Here is a 27,362-nt window from a genome sequence, read left to right on the forward strand (position 1 = left end):
ATTGCTATGACTATTTTAGAGAGGTGCTTTAAGATTTTGTATATTACCCACATTTTAATATAGTACTTTGAAAAATCATAGATCCTTGATTGATCTTCGTGTTCCATACATCTCTAATAGCTCCCACTACTAAAATAAATAAATAAATATTCTAAACATCTAGTCTTACACCCTTCACTAACAGCCTTACATTCTTAGAGTTGTGATGGCAGCTTTGATGCAACACATTTAAGGATCTATATATCTCTCTGTTTTATGCACATGTATACAAACACCAGGGATGCCAGACCAGATTCCTGCTTTTATGTATGAATGATTAGCTATCTACAAGGGTCTCTCACATCCTGCCAAACTCAAAAAGTCTAGAGGTTGCCAGCAGAAGGAGAATGAAGAGAGGTTGGGGTGGGTGGGAACGTACATCCTGTTGTGGTTCATACCCCTGGGATAGACTCCCAGGCTCTACTGCCTCAAGAATTCCGTAGCAAACAATCTCATAGCTTTGTTAGAACTGAATGGTTTCTCTATCTTGAAGAAGCTTATAGTATCCAATTGTATCTCTCAACATTTTCCTTGTGTTATATAATAGTTGCACTCATGATTATCTCAGCTGCCAGACCTGAATTGAGATTGGGGTTTGACCAGGAGGAGTGAGAGGAGACCATCACTCTACCTGAGGGCATGAAGATTGTGGAGCAGGAACATGGGACTGTGGGATGTAGGAGTTAAGGGAACTTTGGGATATATGAGAACCAAGCTGACCTAGGGATGTGGAGTCATAGTAAAGGCAGATGACACTGGCCTGCAAAACCTATAGTGACATTGGATGGTACTAGTAAATAGTAGAGTTCTGTGATTGCCTAGAAGGAGGACTAGTAATGGAGGTCACAGAGGCAACCAGTTAAAGAAGATCAATGCAGGTTAGCAAGCAGGTGAGTTGTTAGAACCCCCATAGTCTTGAAGCATTCTCAAAGATAAGGAGCTGTGGGGAGGGGTTTAACCAACAGGAGACTCAAGTGGAAGGACAGAAAACAGAAGATCCCTAGCCACTGAGATCTCCAGTCACAAGCAGCACATGCTTCAGGTAATCTAGGCCACACGGCTCTGAGCAAGGCTGGCAGCATGATGGAGAGCTTCTGAGTTGGGGCTCATTTTGTTCTTTCAGCCCAGACATCATTAAGACAGTGTCTGGCACACAGTAGACACTCCACAAATATCCACTGAGCTGGCCTGGGTTTCAAGAGGAATGCAGGTTCCAAAATGAGGTGATTTTTATATGGCAATATAAAAAATTTTAATTAAATTGCCCTGGCAGTTAATGAAAAGAAAAAAAAAAGCATAGGACAAATGCTGAAGGAGGAAGATGATCATTTGCTTCAGTGATACCTGTGTTGTCCCAGTATTTACAAATGTTTCCCCCTTGGTCCCTTCACTTCTGGGACTGCAGTGAGTGAGAAGAGGGCCAGGATGACATAAAACCTGGAAAGTTCTCTGAGTGTGCGGTCAGTGTTAAACCAGAGACATTGCCCTTGTGGGCGCATTTGAGAAAAAGGTGATGAGAAAGAGAGAGTGACATGATTAAAACCCTGCTCAACTCCCAGAGGCTCAGTGAAATGCTCCATGGCTATGGTGCCTGGTCACCCAGAATCTCTTCTAAGGAAGTTGCTGCCCTCTGACAGCCATGCCCATCTCCAGGAGGCTCAATTGTGTTCATGGTGACGGATATCAATAAAAATGATAAGAAAGATTATGTGGTACAACCTTGATTAAAAAAAAGTCCTGCTGTGCTGGTATAGTACATCACACATAAAAGTTGTAAAACACAGTCTTTTAAAACATGCTCCACTTATCCAAGTGCGGTCAGTGGGGTATAGCAAAGACCCAGTGGGCTGCATTTATGCCAGCCACCATTCTGAGCCCCAAAGCCGCCATCCTTCTAAGCGCCATTCCTCGCTCTGCACTCCTGGACCATGTTCCCTGTTCTGACACTAGATGGGGCATTTTGTTATAACAGTAGCTCTAAAAAACTACACATACAAAACCTAGGAGGAGGAAAACGTTTCCATAGGACATAATATTGTTCTGTGGAATCAGAGAGCATTGCAGCAGGAAGCAGCCATGAAAAATGTCTAATCTCAAACCCTCTTCTTCCATTTTTACATGAGAAAACTGTGAACAGCACAAATTGATGTAGTGAGGGCGTAGCAGACCCCAGACCAAATCAGGGCTCACGTATCCTGAGCCCAGGGCACTCAGTCCCTACCCCTGCCTCAGGCCCATACCCCCAGAGAAGAGGTGCAGGTGACTAAGGGGCCATCTTCTTTAGTATGGAAAATAATGCAAGAGTTAAATCTCTAAGGCATGCTCTCCTAAATGCATTCCTCCCACAACTCAGGTCTACATGCAGATGACTCCAACAGAAGTAAACAATGAATATAACCCAGATTATTTTTATCTGTCTCTTAAGAACACACTCATTTTTAACTACCAGTATGAATGAATGAATTTTATTTTATTAAATGGAAATAAGCAAAATAGAAATTTCTAGTTAACCTAAATTTCCCTTAGGTTTTTAACTCCAGACTGGTTAGCTCCTAGGCACTGCAAAGCAGCTGAAAGTCTTGTCCTTTTCCTAAGCTCTGCACCTGTACCCCAGCCCCTTCACAGAGCATTAGAACCCAGGGGCTTCTAGTCCTGTCTCCCCCATTTTTCACCTAGACAGAAGGCAAGGGGTTTCCCAGCTGTCCTTCCTCCCTTCAGGAGACCTGGCTGCCCTTTCACCCCCCACCATGGCAGAAGAGGAACACACCACAAACATGCAATCTGCAGCCAACCTTCGTCTCCTCTTACTATACTAGTGATTAAAGAGCTGAAGAGAAGGATGGGGCTCCCTCTGTCCTCCCTTCTGCTGGCAGGTCCCAGCACAGAGCACAGCCATTGCAGAACTGTAGCTGATTGCCCTTTGCAGACTTCTTTGTAAAGCAGCTGCTCTTTAATAAGAAGACTAATGTAACTTGTGTTTTAAGCAGACTGGAAAAAGATGTGGTTGCCATGGGCTTTTCCTCTCCATGCCTCTGTGCAGCCGCAGTGCTCCTCTCTCCCGGGCCACTGTGCTGCTGCCCCTCTGCATTTCAGTATCGCAGCATTCTCACTTGCTCTGTGTCTACAAAGGTCAAGTCCTCTCCTCCACTTACTACATGCATTTCCCCAAACTTCCTGAGCCCTTGGGAGAAGAACAGCAAGTCAGGAAGGAACCATCTGGAGACTTTTTCTTTTGTTCAACATTACCAACTTAAACTTTTTGAAAGAAAACACTTAAAAAAAAAAGTCTAATGTGAAGAAGTTGGCATGTGCCAGCTGATTGTTTTCTCTACTTGGAATACCTCTCCTCTGTCTGGTCTAATCTCATTCATCTTTGAAGGCTCTGCTCAGATGTTACCTCCTTGGCTGAGCCATTACCCTCCCTGTGCCCATGTCCTCTTCCAGAATCCTCAATCTTTATCCTGGTCTGCCAAAGGATCTTATTTATCTGACTAGAGTATAACATTGATCTCCAGTATATCACAACCAAGTTATACACATGTCTGTCCTGACAGCCCATCTGTGGACAAGAGGGACAGTGGATAGTGCCTAATCAATCTTGTATCATCTCTGTGGAGCATAGTGGACACTGTGCCCTGGGAGTTCTGTACATATTTATGGAATTGAATCAAACTATGTCAGCACCAGCTCTTTTAATATTAAGATTCTGAGTTTTCAGAAGGTATATCATGTAAAGTGTGATTTAAAAGTCATAGTCTTCAGAAATATCCTTAAGACTTAAAATTTTTATATTCTTATTTTTAAATGAAAGTATTAGATAAAACTAGGCATATACTTTCAGGCATTTGGGGATTCTGGTCATTTGTTTATTTTCCATACTTAGTTTTTTGTCACAAATTTACTTTGCTTTATGCAAGAGAAGTATATGGAAAAGTCATATGCAAATCTTAACATCTATAAATCAAATTATGTAGTAAGATGCACTAAGGGAGTTGCTTAAAAGCTGAACATTTTTTCCAAACAAAGAACACTTATATAAAAAAGAAAAATTTCTGGAGTTATCAGAAGATTTGCCTTTCATAGAATAGAGTATAAATGATTAAAGCGTTTCTGTATTCTCTTGGCATTAGTTTTGTGTTGTCCACAGTATATTTAAAACTCTGGATTTATTCCTAAGAAGATTTTTTAAAATTGTGATTCTCATTTTAAAAAAATATTTTTATTCTAGTTTGTTATATATGACAACAAAATGCATTACAATTCATATTACACATATAAAGCACAATTTTTCATATCTCTGGTTGTGTACAAAGTATTTATATTACAGATATTCTTGGCTTACTAAAGTTAATAATTCCCTTCACTTTCATAAAATGGGTATGTATTATTTCTGGTTCAGTTAATAAAAAATCACTTGCATGGACATTTAATGATTTTAACACAAATCTTATTTGAAGGAATCAGTACTCTGTATTCTTGATTTGTAAGAACAACTGGGGTTGATATGAATGCTTGTCCAGATCCAGGAAAGGACACTAAGCATACATCTCAGCAAAACACTTATTGTCCAAAGGATCCCAAATTTTACGTCTGAAACTGAAGATTTATATGCATTTTATTTAAATGTTTTTATTTTTCTTTTTTTCCTAGGTTGACCAAAAGAGATTAGGAGAGAGGTATGGAGTAGCATATGGGTTTGGGGACATGGTCATTAGAGTTTACAGGCAGTGAGTCAGTAGGTTAGTGTCCCCTTACTTCAGAATTCAGAGTCACCACTGCCCTATCTTCTGGTGGTGAGCACAGCAGAGTTCTTTTAATAATGCATTCACTGAGTTGAAAAATAATATTCTTGGCTCTGGAACTACGAATTTAACACATCCTCAGCATATGTCACGTGGTAAGCCTAGTGCTGTTAGACTGAGGTTCTGCCTCTCATAAATAAAACACTCCAGTGTTGACCTTTTTTGGTAAACAATACTAGAAATGTTGAGTACCTTTAAAATTCAAATGCAGCTTTTAAAATGTGTTCTCATTTTAATGGACAGCTGAGACCTGCCTGCAGTAATACCCAGCTAATCTGAGATCTGGGAAGAGCTTGAGAATCAGTCAAACTCAGTGCATCTACGCTTATTTTAGCTCTGTGTGCCGATGCTCTGGTCTCTGGTCTGTTCAATTCTCCCCTCATACAGGCCTTTTAATTTCCCAGGAGATCTTTCTCGTGTCTGAGCATTTGTATCAGGAACAACACATTTGAACCAACATGTATGCCTCCATCCAATTTTAATTAAGTACTAAAGCTGATCTTTATTTATTAGAAACTTATTTTAAACAGATATACCCCTTTTTACCTCAACCTTAAAAATATTTTTATTGGCTGGGTCTCTTCTCATGCCAACAAATACCTAAGGAGAACACCTCCACCTTATTATAAGAGCTCCTCCAAATTTTATTGCTTGTCCTTGGGATCACAACCTGCAGAGCCAAGTAGTTGACTGAAGATTACACGTACCTAAAGGTAACCATGACCAGCAGACCTGCAGTCTGCCCTGAGGCAGGAAGGTTCTGGAGCAAGGCCTCCAGGTAAAAAAGCTGCATCTGACCTGTTCCATGGTTTAAAAATTTAAATCTACTCAAACCAGGATGCTCCCTGCTAGCCTGAAGCCTGTGGTAGTCAGCCAGGATTAGTCAGTGTGTTTCAAAGTAGTTCCATTTCCTTCCTCCTTGTTCCCTTTCTCTTTTCCTTACTTTTGTCATCTTTCTTGTTTGGAAATGTGGAAGTAACTGTGATAATTCTCATAATTCAAGTTAAGGTGCTGATTAAGAAAAATATACAGCCCTAGTAAGAAATGACATATGTAAATTTACCTTAGCGTGATCTAATTTTCATATAACTGGAGTATTACTTTAGAGGGAATCTTTTAGTGATTATAATGGCTAGTGGGAATTGAAAATGATATATTAACAAGCTTACCTCATAGAATTTACTGAATATCCTGGATGCGACACGAAATCATTCCCAATTCTTTTTCTTTTTGGTAGTTGTAGATGGACAGTATGCCTTTGTTTTATTTATTTATTTTTATATGGTGTGAAAGATCGAACCCAGTGCCTCATAAGGTGCGAGGCAAGCACTCTACATTTAAAAATCCAGGACTTTGTAATGACCACTGATCTTCAGAATGATGATCCGAATATATCAGAATTAGCAGAAAGCAGTAACACCATTCTTCAATCTGTCTTTGTCTTTCGTGACTATGGCATTTTTGAAGTGTACTACTGGTTATTTTGTGAAATGTCTTTGATTTGGGTTTGTACTACTGGTTATTTTGTGAAATGTCTTTGATTTGGGTTTGTCCGATATTCTCTCTAGATTGAATTGATATTATATAATGATATAATATATCACAAAGTTATATAACTTTGGTATATTGTATCCAAAGGCACTTCATTTCATTGTGATCTTATTGCCACTTTTGACATCTGTTTAATAACATCACTTGAAACAATAATTTCTTCTTAGTTATTAGTCAGAACATAGTATTCTATCATTGTGATAATTGAGGTTCATATTTAATATTTACATGAAAAGTGCTTTTGTAGGGGCTGGGTTTGTGGCTCAGTGGTAGAGCATTTGCCTAAGATGCATGAGGCACTGGTTTGATCCCTACACCAAATAAAAGTAAAAAAATAAATAAATAAAATAAAAGTTAAAAAAAAAGTGCGTTTGTAAATAAAATAGGCATTTTCACCTGGATAAAATGATACTTCAGTGATTTTCATTATAATTAACACCTATTCTTAGTTTTAGGTATATATTGTTGTGCTAATCTTTAGTGTCCTGATACAGTATAGTTTTTGTGAGAATTAGATGAAATACATAAATGAATATGGTAGCAGATAATAAGTAGTATTGGGCAAATTTTAGGTGAAGTACAATTCCGATTTTTATAACTTTATAAATGAATAGGCTCATGTTCATTTCAGGACAGTAAAATGTCTAAAAAAATTCATGAGTTAGTAAAATATTCTAATAAGCACTGGCAGCAAATATTTAACTTTTCCAACCACAATAAAGCCACATTTATAGTCACAGTTAATACAGAGATTATTAACATTTCTGGCTCTCAAAGTTAGTCACCTGTTTCCACTTCTTTCATTACTTAACTGGTATGTACTTTGGATTTCCCACTAGTTCACCTTTTCATTCATTCAGTTGTTCTATATCAAATTGTTAAACTTGGTCATTAGACAAATAATAGGAATATCCCAGATCCATCAAGCTCCAAGACTGAGGTTTCTTAGATCTACACGAGGGATAGCAATAGGGTTTAAATTATGTTTCTCAGGTTAAACACCTGTAACTATTTCACCTTTAGCTATCTAGTCCACATTTTCAATTTAATATTTTGATGTAAGGACTATCTTATATACCATCGAAAGTTTCATGGGCCAAAAAGTTTCCTCAGGGTTAAAAAAAAACTACAGCTCAAACCTCTAAAAATTTCTTGTCTGTTGTTGTATACATTTCTATTATTTCTGAGCCCCATTTCTGCATCTCAGATACACTCATGAAGAGGTCTATAAACTTATTAAAAGTGATGGAATGGAGGCTAAAGTTTTTCACAAGGAAAATCTGGTCCACATATTCATAAAATACCTGTGCTTTGCTGGATCAATGCTAAATACAAAATGGTGAGTAAATGCCTATCTGCATGAGACTTCAGTCTAGTAAGAGAAATAAATATTGAGAAAAAAGTAAATGGAGAAAAATATGTACTTACAAGAGCACAAAAAGTAGGAATTTAAAGGACTAGTTGGTATAAGACAGCATAGCATCAAAATGTAAAAAAAACTGAGAAAAGATGCATCACGTCAAACCAGTGATCTCTCAGGCAGTGCTCTGTCTGCAAGAGTTGAAACTAGAAATGTTGCCTCAAGGCATCTGTGGACCCTGAAGTTTGGGGGCCTAAAAGGCCAATTTCAAACTTTCTGCCCCAGAGTACACTGTTGAGCATAGAAAGTCCAACAGCTTTATCATTGTACGCTTTAAGCAGCCTTCTCCCCTTTCCTTTCTTTTAATTAATTTATGGAACAATTATTTACTATATCGTAGGGGCTGTCAAATTTTGATGCACATTAGAACCTCTCTTAGAACTGTTTTTAAAAATGCTTGTGCCCCACATGAGACCCACTAAAGCAAAAGCTCCCTGGGGTGGAGACCAGGCATATGTGTTTGTTAAAACTTACTGAGTTATTCCAGTGATCATCAAAGGTTGAGAACCACTGTGTGCCAAGCACACAGGCCAGCTGTGTGGCTACAGAGAGAAGCCAGTAGCCACTGGGGGACACATGTGCTCGTGTTGGTTATATAAGTTCAGTATCAAAGCACTTAATTGCTCTACAGAAAGCTCACATTTTCCCCCTTGAACTACTCTAATCTTTTAACTATTCTCATGCCTTCAACAGTCCGTTTTTATCCTCCTAAGTCCCCTGGGCAAGAATCCTGAGAATAATTTTTGCATTTCTTTTGTTGTTGTTTACTCTATTTTTCATTGTTTCTTTTTCAGTTAGTGCATAATAATCATGCAGAATAGTAGCTCTCAGTTGTGTCACATTCATTAACACAGGCATCACCTAGTTGGCACTGTTATGCTTGCAACTCACTCCCGGTCACCTCCACCTTCCATTTGCTCAGCAAGCCCACCTCTTCCAGAAATCTCCCTCAAAGACACTGCCTCTCTCCTCCACTGCCACTGCTTCATCTTGCCTGGTGTCCAGTAATTATCTCCACAAAGATGAACCCTCCTAGAACTTCTCTCCCTGTAGGGATCCCCTCCACTTCACAGTAAAAATTATCATTCTAAATTCCAAATTTCATCTTGTCACTCCCAATTTAAAATACTCTATTCGGTCCACATTGCCTGTGGGAATCAAACTTCTTAGCCTGGCTTATATTTCCAGTGTCAGTCCTTACCATTTCACCATTTGTCCCACAAACTTCAGCCAAACAAGAATATTCGCTTTCTTAACTGTGCCACATACTTTTCCCACCTAAGTGCTTTTGGTTATAGTATTATCAATGCCTAAAACACCTTTTTATTCTTTTGCAGTTTCCCTTCCCACCAACTTTCACCTTTATTCATCCTTCAAGAAAATCTAAAATCACCGTCACTGGCAGAGTTAATTGGTTTTCCTCTGCATTGTTTCTATTAACCTGTGTTTTAATTAATTTACCCACTTATCTAAGTACCTGCCTGTATAGTGACCTAGCTATCTGGGCCTCCCTTCTTCTTGTTTGCCTAGAACTTAAAATGAGTTGCACAGTATAGGCATTGACTAAATGAATAGATGAGAAAAGGAATGAAAGAACAGTATGGAACCCTTATCTATCAGCCTTCATTCTACTCTTTGGATCCTTACTTAACTGATGTAGTCTATCCTTTGTATCTGCTTTCCTTCTTATATATGAAGATCACTTGCATCCTGTATCTTTTTCTCCAATCATTGTCATTCTAAAACAAGCACCAGCTCTTTGAAATTCTAGTGCCATTGTAAACAGTTTTCAAAGCTGTCCCAAGTTCTCAAGTTCAAATGATAGGATCCTGGTAAACTTGCTACCATCTCAGGTTTTTGAGAGGAAATTGGGAAACATCAGCCCTAGCATCAAATCATGTTTGTCTCAGGATGGGGGCTTATTCTGGCTCATTCTGAGAATATATGATGCTGACTCTAGGGTCTCCCCATCCCGACTTCTACCACCACCTCAGCTGAAATTCCACAACATTTTTTAATTCTATCCCTCCAAGTTTATGGATGATTTTGCCTCCAAGGAACAACACAAAATGAAACAAACAATTCTGACATCTTTGCTATTCATTGTTAATGGCTTTCCCCCAAAGAACTTTTTCCTGTTCTTCCTTTTCAGATATTTTAAATTATGTTCTATGTACTACCTTTGTTATTTGTTTCGATATATGTGATCCTAGTCTTTCTGGATTTAAGCCTGTCAAACTAACATACTAAAGGATTTTCCTCATATATTTGTGATTGTCTTGCCTCTTGTATCTGCATTTCCACTTATTGTGTATCCTTTTAGAATCAGAATTCATCAGAGAAGTGCTTGTAAAGGCAGACATTTCTGTAGTGTCGTCTCCTTTCCTTTCGCTGGGGGTATGACTATTCATATAAGCAAACTATTAATTTTCTGAATTTCTCTTAATGCTTATTAGAACTGTTAGTTATGTATTTATATCACACTTATATTTTTCTGAACTTTTAAAAATGTTTTCCATTCATCGGTAGTATGGATCTGATTAGTTTATGTTCTCTGTCCTGGTTATTGTGGACTCTAGGTTGTATCATAAGATTCTTCTAAGAGCTCTGTCCTGTTTCTTCTGTTATTGGCTGTTTTTGCAGCTACTCAATATGAAAGCTGTTATATAGTTCTTCCTTGTCATCAGAGGTTGTGAACAGACTCTTGCCCTTCCTACCCTGGTTTAATTAAAACATTGTAAATCTGTTCTCCATGACTTTATTTAAAGCTCTCTTAAAATATACAATATCTTGTGTGTTGTTTTGGTCTCTTGGTTAATGAATTCTAAGATTCTTCTCTGTGCTATAAAAATGTATTTTATTTTGTTTCTACTAAAATGCTCTCCTTGTGCTTTGAACAGTAAACCCTAGTTTTAGTATTTCACGAGTTGGTAAGTGCATGTTTATATTGTCAAGGCTTTCCTAATCTTTTCAGGCTATCTTTTATAAAGAGGCTCACTTTGGTTTTCTAGTTGATAAACCAGCATCTTTATGTGGGAAAACATTGTACTTAGGAAGCTCGAATTTAAATCCCTTGACATTTTCTCAAAGCAGCGTTTTAAAGAATAAAACTACCATTTTCTACCATTATCATTATGTACATACAGACACCAATATAATCTACATAACTTCACTGAAATGTTAAGATAGCAGAGAAGCATTTCTACCCCTTAGCAGCCTCCTCTGACACTCCCATTTCACATACTTGTGTCCCACTCCCTGCTTGAGCTACCTGCCCACTCTCCCCCACTCTTCCTGGCGGGGACTTTTTTATCCTGTGACACTCAGCCTGTATTCTGCAGCTTGTAATGTCTCCTGATACCTCAGACTGAAGTAACATCTTTCCTCTCCCTTAACCACTCTAACTTCTATGATAAATATTTCTCTCGACTCCTCTGTTTGTTTCAGCATCCATTGCTGGTCCCTTCAGTTGTCAGGAGACCCACTGTTTTATGAGTGGAAGTAGAGACTGGGTTAGTAGCAGAATTTTGCTTCTTAACCACCATATAAAAAAAGCATATATGATCAAAGTTTCAAAATCCCAACAGCCCATGAACACTTTATGTTTTTAAAGCAGAAATGAAATATGTAGGTGGTACAAGTACCATTAGTTTTATTTTTGAAGCACTTCAGTCATAATTATCCCTATACATTTCCAAAGTCTCAGGCATCATTTTTAAAGGTTCTTATTTAAAAGAACCTAATGCTGGTATTTTAGGCAGCCTTTTCGCTATTGTGACCAAAAGAACTGACAAGAACAATTTTAGAGGAGAAAGAGTTTTTTGTGGGGATCATGGTTTCAGAGGTTTCAGTCCAGAGATAGTCGGCTCCCTTGGACTCTGGGCCCAAGGTGAGGTAGAATATCAAGATGGAAGAATGTGGAGGAAGAAAGCAGCTCAGGACAAGCCCTCAGGAAGTAGAGAGAGTCTACTCTGGCTCACCAGGGACAAAATATATACCCCAAAGACATGTCCCAGTGACCCATCTCTTCCAGCCATACCCTCTCTGCCTATAGTTACCACCCAGTTAATCCTTATCAGGGGATTAATGCACTAATCAGGTTAAAATTCTCATAACCCAATCATTTCAACCTCTAAACTTATTGCACTGTCTCACATATGAGCTTTTGGAGACACACCTTATATAAATCATAATAGCTGGTGACAGTGTTCAGTGGCTAAGCAGAAAGTATAGGTTCCAAAAGAAGTTGAGAGGAGGAGCTGGCTCCCTGAGGCCTCTTTTTTTTCTCACCCTGTTGATGGCTTTGTCGGTTGAGGGCAAGAACTAGAGGGGACCATGCACATTATGCTGCAAAATAGAATGAGTCCAGATGGCCAACCTATGTTCGGCCCCACAGACCACATTACCCCTAAACACTTTACAGTGGTGAGGTGGGTTCCCAGCGGACAGTGCCACAGAGTCTTCTGGTTCACATTGCTCCAGGTCATAGAATTCCAGGCTACAACAGCATGCTCCATTGCATGGCACATCTGTTTCATTTTAGAATGACCATGGAGGAAAGCAAATAGTATTTCCTGGTGAGATATCATCATCACCAGTGACCAGACAAATCCTTGTCATGACTCTTTTCTGCTGGGCACAGGATATTATGTGAAGAGGTTTCTAGTTTCAAATTGCCCCTGGCCTCTAAACATCTAGAAAACTAATTGAAGAAAAACACAAATAGATATCCAAAAGGGGAAAAAAAAAGATTGTGCACACAAAAAAAGAGGAAATGTTAAGGGACCCTATAAAACACTGCTTTTCAGAACGCAGTTGTTCAGTGATTTGGTGGTAGATAGAAGCTTCATAACTCTTGCTGTCTCACACCATTTACTTATTTTTTTATTTACCACTCAATACTCATTCTCACCCTAAGTAGTAATATCACCAAAATCCTAGAGTTTTCTTCTAATATACTTCTTCCTAACATGTATTTGGTTGAAATATATCCCAGCGTTTGACCCTTTTTTAAATCCTCAGAAACTTCAATTTCTCATGGCTCAAAGCTAATCTAACTATTAGAAATGAAAACAATGGTTTGGGATTCCACATTAAGCCCCCTGGGGACTTCTGGAGCTTGGGGGAACAAGAGCTAGTCTTGTAAGGTGCCCTAGAGGAGATGAGTCTTGATGTTGACCTGAAAGGAAGGAGGCGTGGACAGAGAAGGAAGAGCAAAGCTCCCTAGAGAGCTGCTGTGGGCAGTGGTGGGTAGGAGGCTGATGTACACTACCAGTCAGAAGGCAAAAGCTAAAGGACCAGAGGGAGAGCTCCTCCATCCTTTGCTGTAAATTCTCAATCCTTGCATCTATCTGAACAGCACATTTTCAAAGTATATGAGCACAGATCTAAGCCCTCTCTGAATTCTCCTGAGAAATTATTATCTTATTGTTACTAATACCCTGAACAGGCATTTCTATTAGAGGGGTGACCAGGTTGGCAACAGCTCCATGATGTCAGTTAGGAGGGCTGGATCTGACTGCATGGCGACAGCTGCATGGGCTATCAAATCCCAGTGAAGGCTCCTCTGCCAAGGTCAGCAACTGAATGGGTTGTGATTCCTCCAGTTCATTCTAGAAGCACCCTTGCAGACCATTCTTGCAGACATCTTTATATCTTTCTCACCCATTCCTGCTGTGCTAAGACTCCAGCCTCAGGCCTTTGTCCTTACCTAGTACAAGTAATGGGTAACCACCCAGCACATTCCTCTGGGCTTACTTCTGAGAGTATATTAAAGGTCAGTTTCCCAAGATCAGTTTCTTAGCTGCCAGGCCCCATCAGACCCTGTCTTAGCCCTGCTGGAGGTGTGTTCCAACAGAGAACAGCAAGGCATCTGACCAATAGGCCATGGAACAACATGAACTCTATCTTTTGGAATGAAAAAGAGAACAAATGTGTTATGTGTTGAAAAATTCACTGGGTGCTCCAAGTTGTAGAAATGTGTCCTCATTACCTTTAGAGCTAGCTATAATTTAGGAAATTGTGGGCAGGATTTATTATTTTCTTAAGATTCAATAAACGGCTAGATGTGTTTTTTTAAGTGACCTTATTTTTAATTGCAGTTTTAAGTTCCTAGCAATATTAAGCAAGAGGTACAGAAATTTTCCTTATACCTCCCATCCACGCATGGACCCTGCCCCATCAACATCTTTCACCAGAAGTGTTCATTCGTTATATCATCATCTGAAGTCCATAGAGTGTATGTATTTTAATGATAATTTATTGGTATTAGGTGTAGAGTGTTAATTACATCTATCTGGCAGAAGGAATAAGACAGGGCTGCTCCCTTGAGTTAATAGTATTATAATTTTTTTAAAAATGCTTGAGGGTTGAGGATCAAAGTAGAAGTCACAATAATAACCACAAAAACAATCCATAAATTAATTTCAGACCTGAGATGAAGGCTGAATTATATACAGATCCTTAGACTATCACAGTCATTTTGTTTCTTGTGAGTCCAGGGAAGCTGGAACTCCTAATGATGATTATATATCATTTTCCTTGATGATGCAGTGAAATTCATTTGCCTGAGTCATCCAGCATATTTGTGTGTTTGCATTTTAAAATGTCTTTTTCATTATCATGCTATTATTATTTAGGGATGGTGAGACCAACAGATCAGGAGACTGCCACAGAGAAGACAGTGTGTTTCTCACAGTTCCCAAGAGGGGAGGGGCACACCATGCCACACAAGGAAGTGTGACTAGACATGGGGAAGCATGGGATCCATCCCAAAGGAGAGGAAGTGGGAGGAATCTTTAGGCAAGGGCCTTTATTGTGGTTTCTGCAGGAGAGAAGATAGGCTTAGGATTGGCTGGTTCCAGTAATTTAAGCAAGCTCTGTGGTAAGGGCTGTCTCTAGTTGTTGGGTGCCTTCTTGGTCCTGGGGTGGTCAGGGCAGAGGTAGTGGCTCAGCACAGTGAAGGTGGTGCAGGGGCTCTGGGATGGCTGGTTTGCGCTTGAAGAATGCCCTCTCAGGAGGTTGAGGTTGTTTTACTGTCTGCAGCAAAGGGTTGGCCCTGGGAAAGGAAGTGCCTCCAGTTGCTGCAAGGCCCCAAATGTCAGAGCATCAGGAATACAGAAAATACAAAGGTAGGATTAATACCATGTGTGTGTGTATATACACATATTCATTTGTAGTTATTAGTCAATGAATTTGAGTGTGTGGGGGAGGCAGGGTTTGTGTACATACCAAGTACTAGGCACTGTTTTGGCTGATGGTGATTTAGCAGGGAAAACATTTAAAAAGTGTTTAAAAATAAGTCTTTCCTCTTGGAAAACTAACATTTCAAAGAAATAGCTATGTAGTATAACCTTAGATACTGAGAAATCCAAGAGAGAAAAATAAGAGTAGTGAAAGCACAGAAGGTAACAGAAGTTGCCATGTTAAGTAGGGGTCCTCTGTAGGAAGACATCTCAGCAGAGCAGGGTTAAGGTGAGGCAGTGGGGGTGTCATGCAGGTGTCTAGAGGGGCCACAGTACAGTTACCAAGTGAACACAATGATTGGCAGGCTCAAGCTCCAGGAACAAGCCCTGTGCTCCATGAGAAGAAGAAGCCATAGGAAAAGAGGTGGCGGAGGTAGCCAGGAGCCGCATTCTGAAAGGTCTTAGAGATCACCTAAGAATGGGGGGAAGCTGTTTATGTATGTTTCTGTGAAGCTGGATACTGAAGCCATCTGAAGACAAGAGTTAGGCTTTATCCTCAAAATGCGAATTAAGTACACATCACCCCACTCTATTTTCTTTTCTTTTCTCTACTATTAAATTCTTTTTATAGTCATTTGAGATAACCTTAGTTTGCAGATGGAGAAGTTTCATATCTTTCTCCACAAAGGTCTACATTTAGAAGTCATTTTTACAGTCTAAAACAAATAAAAACTTCTCCCTTACAGGATGAAAGGACAGCTTTGGGTCATGACTGAAAATGACTTTCTGTACTATTGAATGCTCTGGTATATGTGTGGCATTTAAATAAAATGGAATACAATTTTAAAAGCTGCCACACTTCTGTAAATCTAGGAGACGAGAAAAGAGCTATGAACAATCAACAATTTCCTTTTGTTTTCTATTGCGTAGTAGTGTTTTGCATTTGGTATCATTTACTGAATATGAAATCTCCCCACACTCCACTTATTGTAAGAGTGTCCACAAAGAAAACCTCATTTCAAATCTAATTGTAGACATAGTTCCCTGCTGGCAGCAGTTCCCTCATTAAAAATTCATAAGATTTGTGAATATATCACATAATTACTGGTATCTTTTATCCCCAGCTCTTTTCACATTATCAATCCTGATCAAAAATTTTAAGCACCCATATCTAGAAAGTTGATCTCTGAAGAATAACAGTAACAATAAAACAAAAAAGGAGAAGAAGAGAGGGATGGGAAATAAAAGAAATTATAAGTTTAAATAGAGAAGAGGAGGAGGAGGAAGGGAAATAAATAAATTATGAATTTAAATAGAAAGACCCACAGAATTAATATACTGCAGTTTTCCCAATTTTGTTTCAGTATACATAGATAAATGAACAGGGGCAACAACCTGCATTATCCTTCACATCTTTTTGGGGGGGGCGGGGGGCAGGACTAAGGGTGTACTGGTAATTGAACCCAGGGGCTCTTTACCACTGAGCTAAATCCTCAGCCCTTTTTTATTTTTCATTTTGAAACAGGGTCTCACTAAGTCACCCAGACTGGCCTTGAACTTGCCAAAGCTAGCCTTGAATTTGCAATCCTTCTGCTTCAACCTCTAGAGTTGCTGGGATTACAGGGTTGTGCCACCGGGTCCTCTATATATTGTTATTGCTAATTATTTCCTTCTCTCATCAACTTTTAAATGTGTTATTAACTAGTAGAAGACTGGTCATTTTGTTTTGTTTCAGGTAAAGGGAAGAAACTGAAGTGTAGGCTGTTGTCCTGGTTCTGCTGCCTCTCTACCCACATTAGTCAGACCTGAGTAACACCTCTTTTAACACTGTTCATGCCATTTGCTGCAGTAGACAAGACAAGCAATGCCATTGAATTAAATGCCTTGGTTAGACTTCACTTTGAGACCCTCTTCCTTATAATTTATATGCTTTTATTGATTTGTATCAAGAATAAACAAGTATGGTCATATACACTTAACAGCATTTCAGCCAACAACATATACAAGGATGTTTCCATATGATTTTAATGGAGCTTAAAAATTTGTATCACCTAGTGATGTCATAGCACAAGACATTATAAATTTGCTGTGGTGATGTTAGTGTGAACAAACTAGTTATATAAAAGTATAGCAACACAGCTTTGTACAGTACACATATTTTTATCCTAGAGTATACTTCTTCTGGTGGTTAAATTAAAAAAAAAAAAAGTTTACTGTAAAACAGTCTACCCTGTATGTGGGCAGCAGCCTCATGCATCTATTTTTCTCAAGTATTTCTTGATTCCTTTATGAAGCCCTATTGAGTGATTGACATACACCATCTAGGTTCCTGAAGTCTACTCTATGATTTTCATGTGATGACATTGCATTAACAATACATTTCTCAGAAAGTATCCCCGTTGTTAAGCAACACATGACCACACGAGAAAAGTGATAGATGGCTAGGCCCAGTGGCACATGCCTATAATCCCAGCTATGAAGGAGGCTGAGGCAGGAAGGTTGCAATTTCAGGACCAGCCTTAGCAACTTAATGAGACTCTCAGCAACTTAACAAGAAAGACTGTCTCAAAATAAAAAATAAAAAGAACTGGGTTGTAGCTCAGTGGCAAAGTACCCCAGGTTCAATCCCCAGTACTGAAAATAGAAAAGAAAAGCAGTGGATTACATAAAATAAGACTGTAGCTCCGTATAATAAAACTGTGATCACATGGAATGGAGAAAATATACTCTTCTGGACTTCATATATAAACTTGAAGCAATTCTACTATGTTTAATATATTTCAGAAATAACCTTTTCTCCTCATATAAACCTATTTTTGCAATTTAGCTCAGCAAGGAACTTGCAAATTCAGAAGCAATTTCAGCTCAATACAACTCTGATTGGAAGGATACAACTATAACCTCCATTTTATTCTGCATCACATTTTTTATATTAATTCACATTTTCTCTTTAATTTGTTACCCTTCCTCACATGACCTGCTCATCTCCTTGGTTCCCCTGTATGCAATCTAATGGCAAATGACATTGTGAAAGGGCCCTGCCATGGCTGTCTGTTGGTCTGAAGTCTAAGATGAAAGATTCTGAGTCTGTCCCCCATGTGATCTCTTGGACATAGAAGCTTATAAACTAAAACAGTGATAGTGCTACCAAACCCCTGCCACAAACAGGCTCAAACCACCTAATTCATTGTTCTGTACTCACATGTACTAACAATGGATTAAACCACAGTCTCTGCAGAAAAAACAGGCAGGAATGTGTACCTTCCATGGGAAACAGTTGTGGTGGAGATGTGCTGAGGAAACTGCCTTTGGTGGGTTTTCTGAGGTTGTCATAAACAGTATTTCTCTGTGAGGGGCCTCCTAAAGGGACATGGATTTTAAATATCAAAGTATCTGGCAGTTTAACGAGTAATAGCTCATTTCTTTCAACCCCTTACACCAGGCATTGTCCCTCCCATGACTGTTGATGTGAGGATTAAAAGAATTTAGTGAAAAAGCTCTGGAATGAGCCCACAGAGAGCCTATGACAGAAGCCCTCCTCTGGTATGCAAAGTGTGCCACCAAACTTCTTTGCATACTTCATAGGAGAGTAGAGAGAACCATGTCCCCTGATCAGCTCTCAGGGCCTAAGTTCACCTTTGCTGAGAACAGAAATGTGGCTTCACAGTGGACAGTGATCCTAGCAAGCACGGGGGCTTTTAATTCAAGCTTGTCACATGATAATCAACCCTGACTCTAGTGCTTCCTGAACCTTGAAGATGTTGGTGGTCCCTTGGAGAAATCAGAAACTTGGGTTTTCTAATTTCCCATGAATGCCACAGAACCTAGCCTTCCTTGCTTTTTAACACTTGTTCATGGTGCAGCTTAAAAGGAGAAGTGAATTCCAGGCCCCTGCCTTGTAGCTGGATGCCAGTGCAATGACATAGCTGCTGTTGATGACACTGCACAGGAAGAGAAGTAGGAAGGAAAGGGGTTCTGGTGGATGGGAATGAGTTAAGGAAAAATAATAGTCTCCTGGCTTTACCAACCTCAGCCCAGAGAGAACAGTTCTGGGCAATTACTGATGGTGGTGATGCTTCCACCTCCTTTGTATCAAGCATTCAGCTCAAACCACTGACTTATCCTCCTTATACATATTTGGACAAAATTAAGCCCACTTTGGGCTACACATCAATGCAAGCAGACAATTATGTGTTTGTTCTCCTTCTTTTCCTCCAAAGACACAAGTATTACCCTGACTTTAAGAAAAATGTGCTTCTCAAGAAAGCATGGTTCTAGAGTTAATTTGCCGCAGTGATTTCTGCTGGTTTGCTCAGGTTCTTTCCGTGGCTGCTTCTATGACTAGAATAGAAGGTCCAAGAAGGCTGACTGGGTGAGGGCCATGTAGACATACAGTCAAACTTCAGGGATGGATTCCCATGGGCCCTGAGACCCACAGGTTCTCTCCCAGCAGATGGTGGCATTTTTTTCCCTCCCAGTAACCCTGGCTTCATTTTCCCTACTTCTCCTGGCCCATCCTTCTGGTTTCAGGCTACTGAGTAGGAGGGAAGGCAAGGAATAAATGAATAAATAGTTTTGCACAGAATTCAGTTAGGGTTTTTTGGTCTGGCAACAGGCACGTTCCTGAGAGTATCTGGCTTGCCACACTATAGCAAGCCAAAGTCTGCTAATGCTTTTTGATTTGTTCATTTCTCTGGCTGTATTGCTGTAGATACCTTTGATGACATAATCTATGTGTTGCTCACAATTCCATTTGTAGTATCAAGCACAGTGACCTACATACAGTAAGTGTTTAACAAAGATCCATTGAGTGAATTCATTCCTGGGGGATGGAAGTAACCCTTTACCCCAGGCTCCTCCATCTTTAGAGCCAGTAAAACCCTTAGGTACTTACTAGCCAGACTCTTTGTTGGAGGAAACATCATTTTCCCAAATCTGTAACAACCTTGAGGAAATGATCCACTTCTTAACTTTCTGAAACTTTTTTCTTTTTTACAAAGTTACAAATATATCTCATAGAGTTCCCCCCCCCCCTCTGTGAGATCAATATATGAGCTGCTTACTCCAGGTGCTATTAGGTAGTAAGCTATATTCCTGGTGGGTATCTCTGGAGAGTATGGCTAACTAGAGAATGAGTCGGGGGATAAAGGAATGATATTCCCCTTTTACTTTATAGATTTTAGCTTGTTTGAACTCATTACATATATTAGCTCAAAGTAAAAATTTCTTGGTATTATCTCCCTTCTCCCTAATGTACATTGATATTAATTCTCAGATTGAAGAGAATTATGTCATTGCATTTCTGGGCAAATATCACCTCCAGAGAAAAGGACAGTTGAATTAGCTGGTAGTTAAGAATGGCAGCAAGAGTCTGGGTGTGTTTGAATGAAGACAGTGACCCCAATTGCAGTGGGGTTTGGTGGCAGCAGATAGTGGTGGGAAGCCTGGAATCCTGGTGTATTTTTTTAAAAAAAATGTTTTTAGATGTTGATGGATCTTTATTTTATTCATTTATTTATATGCAATGCTGAGAATTGAACCCAGTGCCTCATACTTCTTAAGCAAGTACTGTACCACTGAGGCACAATCCCAGCTCTCCTGGTATATTTTGTTTTATGTTAACCATGTATCTTGCTGTTACATTTACTTTGTTTTTACCTGTTAGTAGAACTCTGTGTAATTGATGTGATTCTGCAATCTGTATAGGAGCTAAAAATGGGATTTCATAACCCACTTGAAGCAAAGTATGAAAGATGTTATATCAAGAACTATGTAATGTTTTGAACAACCAACAATAAAAAAAATAGATTAATTAAAAAAAAAAAGAACTCTGTGAGGAGGCGGTATCAACTTGATATGCTGGAAAAGTAAACAAGCACTTGTCTACTTCATTGTACAAAGTAACAAAATCATTATTGTAGTTGCCATAACAGTCAAGGCCTGGTGAATATTTGTAGTTCACAGCCACTGCAGTTCCCAATTGCCGCCACTTCAGACACTGCACTGTGTAACCACCACTAGTTGCTGGTTGTTTTCTGAAGTCATTATTTTACAATAAGCATTACTGTAAAATAAACCATAATATTTAGAATTGCTCAAGAATAAGGATATCAGAGGACTTGAAGAGCAGAAGATCTTATGCAGTAAAACTAGAAAAGAAAAAAAATGTGATAATGCTAGTGGGAATTCTTTTAAAGCATTTGTTTAGGTTGGGTTTAAGCCATCTAGCTGTGAAAATAATAAACTGTGGTAGCAGTAACAATATACTGTAATTCCCACAAAGCACATTCAGCATAACTTCTTTTATATAAATAATAAAACCATAAATAAATATGATTACTCTAAGCTAACATGAAATTATATTCAGTACTGTGGATCAGATGTTTTTCTCTCATCTTTGTGTTTCTTAAGTTTAGTGTTGGTCTGCTCCTACCTCCACCTTCCATGACACATTTAAGTAATCTATGAGTGCGTTGGGGTAGCACTTGACCTTGAGCTGAGTTTGGCAGATGGGGGGGAAGTGGGACATTGTGTATTTCTCAGGCAGCGGGCAGGAGGAGAAAGAGTGCCTTCAAACCTATGTGGACAGTGGCAGCTTTACTTCTGGAGGCCTTGGTCTGTATCATGTCAAGCATTTAAAATGCATTCACATCTGACAATCAGACAATAAGATTTTGTCCATAGGAATTCTGGACAGTCTTTGTATTGTCTTCTGAGTCACATATGTTCTTGGAGGCCAGAAGCACTTTTTCATGCCTTTGGAGATCTGAATACCTATGGGCCATGAGGATCTTCTTTCCCTCCAAACAACTCCATTTGAATCTTGCTAACCCTAACCAATGGACCAGAATGTTCTTTGTTAAACTAGAAACTTCCAGTTGGATGTCCAACTGCACATGCATTTGCACCAGGCTCTCCTGCCCCAGGCCTTCCTTAGCTACTCACCAAGCCTTCTGGTTCACCTCCATTAAAAAACACATAGTTTTTGAGGCCCAGAGGAGTAAACACGGACATCCCAGGGAGGTGAGGCTCCACTGTCCTTACTCCATGGTTATAGAGCAAAATGAGGACTGTAAGTAGTCATTTGGAAAAAGGGAAAGTCGGGTGTCTGGCCCAGGGCAACACATTGCAGGGTGGTAGCATCCTGCTGAGGCAATAAGTTCTGGGGCATCATGACTACAGGGCTAATGCTTTATTCATTGGGTGGCAATGGCATCATTAAGAGCACATTAGCTTAAAGAGTAACTAACATGTTCTTTGTGACTCTACTAAAAGAAATGTTAAACAGGATGAGCCACTGGTTCAGGCTGGTGAGGACCTGATCTGGATTTTACTGCAGGTAGATTTCCATAGACTAAAGGGCTTTTTGGAAAATAGATAACTCATTTACCAGAATTTTCAGCTATTTAGGAGTTAGTTATTACCTATGACAATTAAAATGTCTTACTTTGTAGCTTAATATGTTTTCCATGGTTGGGTCAGGGTGTAAAGTGAGTACATAATGAAAACAGCACAAAACAGCACAAATATAGACTGATGTGTTGTCTGGTTTACTTTATATACGAAGATAATAATGTTTACAGAAATTGCTTTCTCCACATCAGTGTGGCCTAAAAGACCAATATGTGAGCAGTATTGCCTTTCTATACTGCACATGCATTAAAGACTTATTCTTTGATTTGAGTTCACCTCCCTTGATGCTTGGGCCTTTGGAACATGGAATCTACTTGCAGTATTGTTCCAGAGATGCTACCCCATTCTCTAAAGGATTCATTCCCAGGTCTTTCTTCTTTATTAGCAATCCACAGATTTTTGCTTTAGGTAAAGCCTTTATTTCATTGCAACCTTCAGTTTGTCCACTCTGTAGAATTTTCTGAATGTTAGCATGAAGAGAACAGAGAAAGTGCAAAACTCAGAAAACAATTAGCAGTAAAAGTATGTTCTTATTTACTTCCACAAATTTGTCTGTGACTTATTTAAATGGTACTTGAGCCTTAGAAACCCTCTTCAGGGGGTAGAAGAGCCACTTTCTCAAGGTCATGAATCAATGCAAAAGTAGCATTTGGGACAAAATTCACATTTAGATTTTCTCTTCTCCTGGTAAGGTGAAAGAAGAGCTCTGGAACTCTTACAGCTGTTTGAAACAGTGGGTGGCCACAGCTCTGCACCATGGCTGAGGCTGGACAGTTACCTACCAGAAACATTTTTGGAGTCTTCAATATCTGGGGAGGAGCTGGAATTGATGAGGCCCAGGTTTCATCAAGTTCTTCAAGCCTTGATGCTCTGTGATTCTGGTGTCCTATATCCCAGGGGTCAGAAAGCTTTACTTGGGTGGATCTAGGCTTTGGTTGACCAGTGATGTTACTCTCTTTACTGGTTCACTGACTAATTGATTGGCATCCAGTAATGAGAGTAATAAGTTGAATCACACAGTTCATAAACACTTTTCATCTATAATATTGCCCTTTCTAGAAAATCTGAAGTAGTCAGAATGTTTTATTATTCGTTTAATCTAGAGATATAAAGTGTAGCCTTTTTCAAAAGTAAAGGTTTCCTGGTGGAAAATTTATTTCTGCCATTTCTCTATACTTGGGCATGTCATGTTGACTAGTATTTTTCTTGTGTCAAAAGGTAATTGGTTTAACTCTTCTACCTGTGTTAGTTTACTTACATGGGTGTGGTTTGATTGCATGAGTTCAAAGAGAGACCTGCTGCTGCTCTCCCATCTCTTCTACTATACCTCCTCCTCTCCTCCTCTTCCTTCTCTTTCTCCTTCCTTGAAGACAGACATGCCATGGGTAAAACCTGTTCCATTCAGTAACCATCCCCTCCCTAAGAGAGAAGGAAGATGATTTGTAGTTTAAAACTGGCAGGCAGACAAAGTAGAAAAATGGAGGAGATAATCACAGACCCATAATGGGATTGTGTGTGTTAGAAATGGCCAGATCCACATCTCTCCTCTGCGTACACGTCACATGGAAACTTTCCCTTTCTTCCAATGATTTCACTTCTTCAGCACTATACATCTATGCCTCTGTCACACTAATGTACTGCTTAATGGGTCTGGTGATGCAGTTATTTATAGATTTCAGCTCATTCAAAGAGCAGCTGCAGGAAGTCTCACAGAAGAACATCCTGCAACCTGCTTTTGACCCTGCATGGTTGCCAGGGAGGTATGGAATCTTAAATCTTAGCACATGACTTGTTAAGTGCACCAAAAGCTTATCTGATAATCTCTGAAAGATTTTTTAAAAATTATTTTTCTTTGACACTTTAAATTCATCTGCACTCTTGCTTCCAAAAGACGTTTCCCCTTGGTGTTCTTTTAACTTTCAAACTTCCAAGCTCTGGGATTGAACCCTAGAACTGAATTTCTTGTTTTTTTCTAATCCTTTATTATTTCCTTCTTTTTCTTTTTTTTTCTTCACTTTTCTTATTGTTTCATCCTTCCATGCATAAATTAATTTGGAAATGTAGAGTATTTGCATAGAATTTATGAATGTTTTATCAATTTGTAAATATTGATAAGTAGATAAAGAGGGGGAGGGAAGTAGGGGGAGACTGCCACATTCCATGAACTGTGCTTGCTAGCTGCAGGGTATGCAAAGATGACTAATTTCCTTAATCTTCCTATGCCCCTAGTTTATTAGGAAGATAGAGATAAAAAACTAATTAGAATGTGAAGTGACCGGTGCTGGTACTGAGAGAGGCCCAGATCGCTGTGGGAACGAACACAGAAGAGGGATTTCCTATCACCTCTGTCTTCTTGCCTTAAAGGGAAAACTGAAAAAAATACTTAGAATAGGAAGGGCATCTTTCCTCAGGAGCATTGTGATGGGGTGTGTGTCGAATTGTGACACTTTGACAAGGGCAGTGATTTTTATAAATACATGAGTCAGAGACTAGATATTAAAACAGACCTTTTGATTTCATGATTTGATAGAAAGTGCAGCAGGATTCACCCTTTTAAAATTCATCTCTCCTGAGCTCTGTCCTCTGCCCATCCCATTTTCAAGAGGTGTCTTTCCACTATATCGCTAGGAAGGAGCTCTCTAGTTTAGTTTAATAGAATAGTCTTACTTTACAAACCTCTGATGAGAAATTTCCCATGAAGAGCCTAAACTAAATCTCTTCTTCAAAATCCAAATCCTATTATTTCCCACTAGTCAGAGGTAGTTAGCATTAATAATTAATCAGCATCCTGTATATTTAACAGACTTGGAAACTTTATCATGTAGGATATTAGATTATCTCCATTGTCAACTACCTTTTCATTATCATCTGTACTCTCCCTTCCAAAGTGCCCCCAACAAACAAAAATTACTCTTAAGAATTAAGAAGCAATGTAGACTTTGCTAACATTTCTGTAGAGGGGGGTGGGGAAAGATTTGCTTAGCATGCTTTCCAGTAAATGCCCCTGAAATCCTAATTTTGCCACTGTTCTTCTCCATAGCTCCTCCTTTATGTGGGTGGCCAGTGTTTCCTACAGAGCACTCAGCTTTTGGGTTCAGCTTGGCTACATTTTGCAGAGCAATTCCACTCTGACTCTAGACTTGCAAACTTCACTCATCTCTCTGAGCAGTAAAACAAAATACCCCACAGTTGACTGTTCCCATTACCCATAGAAGCCTGTTTGATAACCCCCTACAGTAAATAGAGCATTTCCTTTGAGTTTCTTTTGTTTGTGCAGAGATAATAGAATTTTACAGAATAGATGAAAAGGCATTAGGCTTTTCTATTTGTTCCTAAATAGAAAGATTGGTCTACAGTTACTTAGCTTATCATTATAGGAAGCAGAAATATCTCCCTTCTTATTCATAAAGAGTTGCTTAAGAATCACAACCTCAGTACATAAGAAACATCTATTTAATAATATTTTCTTTTGTTTAATCTACAGAACATTCCCATAATCTCAAGAGCGTGTCCTATCAATTTCATGAAGACCAAAGTTAGATAGTTTCTTAGTGACAGAAGAGTGAAATTTGGATGGATATGCATTTTTTCCTTTATATTACAAGTGTAAACTATGATGATGCTAATGAAGAGTTCCTATGAAATAAGAAGGGTTCAGATATATATGAAATGCTTCATTTGGTATCAGCTATTTTTAAGATATTAATAAACCTGCTCTTCTCACTATAATTATTTTGCTATTAAAGTAGGTAATGAACCTAAGGAACTAGATCAAACAAAATTATTTTAATAAAAATAAATTTCAGAAACTACCTGATCTCTACCTGCTTTAGAGTAAGAATCTATGCATCATGGACAATTATGAGTTTTATTATTCAAAATATGTATACCCTTGATACCTGCAAAAAATTAGAAAGTATTATAAAGGGTTAGATTTTTAAGAGTGGGAGTGGTATGTGCCCCATTTTATGCCAAATAATATTTTTATAGGCTTGTGACTTTTAAAGCTATTTTCTCCATTGATATAACCCAGTGAAGTATTGAACAAGTTTATGTTGTTGAAGAGTTATGAAACTGGGCATGAGATTTTGTACTTCAGTAGATCTTTATAAAGAGCAGGTTAGATAGTCATTAACTCTAAACAAAGATCTGTTATCCTTGACATTTTATGTATCTGATTATTTTAGGATGATCAGACATCAGAGGAACCTATAAGTAGAAACTGCCAATTTCATAATTGGTCATGAATCTCCTAAAAGCTTTCTTTTGTAGTGCATGAGAAGAAAAACTTAGGAAAAAAAATCATACATTTTTAAGTGCATTATATTATTTTATAAAGGAATTGTGGAAAATAAAATATCCTTCTTCAATTTAGGTGTGGCATAGAAAACTAGGGCAACACTTACTTTAGAAATATCAAGTGTTATTCACTGTTTTATAATTAATTACATAATTACCACCAGAACACAAAGATCCCAGGGTACCTTAATGGAAACACTACATTTCCAAATAAAATAATAATAATTATCACCTACTATATTCAAAGTGCTTTATTAGCTATAATTTTTAGCTCCCCACATCTCTTGTGTGTAAATAAACACCATTAAGAATATTACTCTTTTCTATAGTTTAGGAATAAGAAAACTAAGGCAGAGAAAGTTATTTGAATGATAAATTAGGTACTATTGTTTTGAATCATTTGAAGAGGCAGATATTCAGTAGGAACAATAGATGTTGGTAGGGTACAAAAATAGGTCTTGCCACTAGTCATAAATTACCATGTAGTAATTAATTACAAGAATTACTTTTCTTCCAAACCATATGATAAAATCAGCTTAAATTTTGTAAACAATGTCATGGCAGCCTTGAGACCGTTGGAAATACCGGGGATATGATAGAACTTACTTTAAGAGTCACAATCCTAGATTCCTGTTCACCTCATGACATTATGTG

General features: G+C 38.7%; 1 protein-coding gene across 8 annotated transcripts in view; it reads left to right on the top strand.

Annotated features, from left to right (window-relative positions):
* The window catches only part of Enox1 (ecto-NOX disulfide-thiol exchanger 1), a 542,803-nt gene that overhangs the window by 298,858 nt on the left and 216,583 nt on the right, over positions 1-27,362 (top strand). The gene's annotated exons all lie outside the window — the stretch shown is intronic.

This window comes from Marmota monax, unplaced genomic scaffold, assembly GCF_021218885.2.
Source record: "Marmota monax isolate L192 unplaced genomic scaffold, Marmota_monax_Labrador192_F-V1.1 WCK01_AAM20220418_F8-fsc00011, whole genome shotgun sequence".
NCBI lineage: Eukaryota > Metazoa > Chordata > Mammalia > Rodentia > Sciuridae > Marmota > Marmota monax.